Raw genomic sequence first — 3,921 nt, forward strand, 5'->3', positions numbered from 1 at the left:
TCAATTAAGTTAACCAAATATACTGAATTTTAAAATATAATTTACAGTGAATGCTTACGAAAATTAAAAGAATTAATTCTGTACACAGTATATAAATTAAAGAAAATGCGGTAATGTAAATGCCCCTTCGTTAACACTTACTATATTAAAAGTATATACAAGTACATCGTGTGTGAGGAAAGATAAAAAATTAAACAAAAAATGAAAGTTTCTACTCTAATTTTATATTTCTGCCGGAAGAACTGTGTAGCTGTGGATGATTTGCTGGAACTTAGCTTGTGTCTGACAGCTCTGTGTCAGACAACGGTTTTAGAACTGGAATTTGGCTGGTGAAGAGGAATTTCGGATAGTACAGGAACTGGGTCAGTGGGTCTTGGTTTAAAAGAAAACCGGAACTTAAGGGTAAACTGGAAAGCTGAAAAAAGAACATAACTGTGACTTTAAGCAAAATAAGGCCCGAAGATAGGGAAATAGAAAAATATATGGAAAATAACTATTTAAGCCAAACAATACTACAAAAGTATAAACCTACATACCCGTCATAAACGGCTTCCGTAAACTTAATCGGTACAAAAAATCAGGTGATGGTGAAGATCGGTGCAAACTTTATGCAATTTGTATGGGGCGAAAACTCATTAACATCAAATGACAGGAAACACCGTGAAATAGCAAAAAAATATATAAAAAATATTTAAATATTTGCTCGTTTCCTTCGTCTTCGAACGCTTTTTTTCTCTCTGACATCCGACCACGAAAAACAAAAGAATGCAAAAATCAATACTTGTAACTACTTATTCGAAATACGAAGCTGCCAGTAACCGATTAAGAAAATAACGTCAAAAAAGGTTATTATACGGCAGCGTAACGCTGCAGACATCCCTCTACCAAAAAAATCTGCAGTCGGTAATAAAGCCTAACAAAAGAACCTCGACAACCTAATAATTAAATAAACTGTAGTAAAAATTATAACAAACCAAACAATGAAACTCCACAAAAAAAATTATTTTGCTACTCTAATTGGAAGCTTAAATAAATGGCAGAACATTTAATACGACACATGAAAGTAGAGGTGAATAACAACCAAACGATCTATCTAATAGCGTCATGAAACATGAGCTTTCAAGCGGCATAAAATATAAAATAAAATGGAAATTATAATACATTTATAGAACACGTAGAGCAAGTTTATCCAACAGTGTCAGCCCAAGATCACTGAGGGAAAATCCATCTAGGTCTATAGCCTGAACGAGTGTAAATCGCCCATGTGAAATAGGGAATAAAAATAAAGAATAAACTGAATATAGTTAAATAGTTTATAACATATCAGTGACAAACAACAAGTCGGTTGAAAAAATATTAATAAATTACGAAAACAAAGGACCAACCGTTTGGTACTTATTTAAAATATCTTTTATGTGATAAACACCGACGTGTGGCGAATCAACATCACGTAACTCATAAACCTGAGGTGATACCACCTTAACAACACGACAGGCTGAGAAACGAGGCGCAAACTTACCCCCCTAATTTCATCACTAGTTCCCCGTTGGAAATTCCGACGCCAAACAACATCACCGACACGAAGCCGGACAGGTTCCTGTTCAAATTAAATTTAGCAGCATTACGTTGAAAAGCAAGAGTCATCGCGTCCGCAACTTTAGCATATACCTCCCGAAGAGTTAAAAGGTTCGTTGCATGCTCAACCGACTAAGTGCCAACCAGGGTCCTCAGTCTGATTGTTTGCACGCTGCTGAGCTGTCGTCAACTCACGGCCGTACATGAGAAAGTTCGGGGTATAGGACGTTGCGAGATTTATACATGAATTTAGATATAATGCGACCCTGGGAGATGTTCACGCCAACGACGAAAATCACCGTTTACGAGTATACTCAGCGTCGTAATTACTGATTGATTGTAGCGTTCACAAACGTTCGCTTGAGGTGAATAATAAGGGTATAACACGGACTTGGGATATTGTAAGAAGCTAAAAACTCAAGGAACTCGGCACTATGGAACACCGTTGCATTATCACAAAGGATATTAGACGGAAAACCATACCGCAGGAAAACTTCTACCTCCAGAGCATTAGAAATTGACCTACTATCAAATTTCTTTAAAGGAACCAGCCAAACAAACTTGGTAAATACGTCCACCATGGTGAGAATGTAACGATAACCACCATCTACTCGCTGCAATGGTCCAATAAGATCAAACGACAAAAGATCCATAGGAGCGGTGACTGATCTAGGAAATAATCGTTGACCACGAGGCTGTGTATTGGCAATTTTATACGCCTTACAAATCTCACATTCAGCTAAAAACGAAGTGATATCACGGTACATATTGGCCAATAATAGAGCTCCCTAGCCTTTAAATAAGTTTTCATAATGCCAGGATGTACATTGGGAAAACCGTTATGAATCTCCGCAATAGCCTCTCTCACTTTCGTAGCAGGTAAAACAATCCGCCATGGATTTGGCATTAAGGGATTTTCTATAGCCATCTTACGCATAAGCATGCCATCACGAATAGTAAATGCATGAAACATCTGTGGCGAGTCAGTGACACCTCTGTAAATTCTTTCATACCACGGATCGGTAGTAGCATCTGTACCTCGTATGAAATTTATCAAACCGATTTGACAGCGCGACAAAGCGTCGGGAACTACGTTTAACACACGATGCTAATCTCGATGTCACTCGAAGTTGTGATAGATTGATTCGCCCAGCGTGCTAGACGGCCAGTTAATTATCCAAAGAAATAAGCCATTTCAGCGCTATGTGATCGGTGACTATTGTATTAATAATTTCATTCCGTCAAGATATCCTCGAAAGTGTTTAATGGAATCTAGTACAGCCAAAGCTCGCGTTCCGAAGTGCTGTAATTTTTCTCTGCTTTCGTGAACAACCGAGAATAATAGGCGATCGGATGCTCGACGCCATTGACAACTTGAGCCAGAACGGAACCAAAGCAATTAAACTTGCGTCGCACTGCAACACAATGGTTTTGAAAAATCTGGACAGGCCATCACTGGTGAACCTATCAAAAACGTCTTTCAGTTTCCGAAAAGCGGCTTCAGCATCCTCATTCCATTCTATAGAATCGCGACCTTTTCTTTTACCGATTAAAGCCGTCATCGGAGCGATAATGCTAGAAAAATTATCTACAAAACGACGGTAATAAGAACACATGCCAATGAAAGAGCGAAGAGATTTAGCTGTCGTTGGTGTCGGATAATCATTTATAGCTTCGAGTTTTTTTGGATCTGTTTGCAACCCACGTTCATTTACAATATAACCCAAATATTTCAATTCGGACTTGCAAAATTCACATTTGTACCAAATTGACACTAAGGCCTGCTTCTTTCAATCTGTCACAAACTTTGCGGATGAGACGCAAATGGCTATCAAAATCGCGTGACACCAAAATTAGGTCATCGAACATAACCGAAAACAAAATTGTCTGATTCCGCCGTGAACTCAAAATTAATAATCTGATCTGTCAGTCTCTGCATTTCAGATGCAGCGTTGGTTAAACCAAATGGCATGCGGACGAACTCAAACAAGCCGCGCTGTGGAACAATGAAAGCGTCTTCTCGCAGCTTGCTTTATCTGCCAGAGGAATTTGCCAGAACGCACTCCTAAAATCTAGAGATGTCATATACCGAGCACCACGAAGATTATCGAGGATGTCTTGGATTCGCGGCAGTGGATACGAATCGCGGATAGTGACGCTGTTCAGTTTTCGACTATCAACGCAGAATCTAAGACTTCCATCTTTTTTGTAACCATTACCACGGGACTGGCCCATGGAGAGCGAGACGGACGAATAACTTCCATTTTTAGCATAGTATCGATCTCCTCATTTAGAAGTTTCAACTTATTAGGCGAAAGAGGGTAATATCGTTGCCGAATCGGTGGT

This window comes from Choristoneura fumiferana, chromosome 25 (genome assembly GCF_025370935.1).
Source record: "Choristoneura fumiferana chromosome 25, NRCan_CFum_1, whole genome shotgun sequence".
NCBI lineage: Eukaryota > Metazoa > Arthropoda > Insecta > Lepidoptera > Tortricidae > Choristoneura > Choristoneura fumiferana.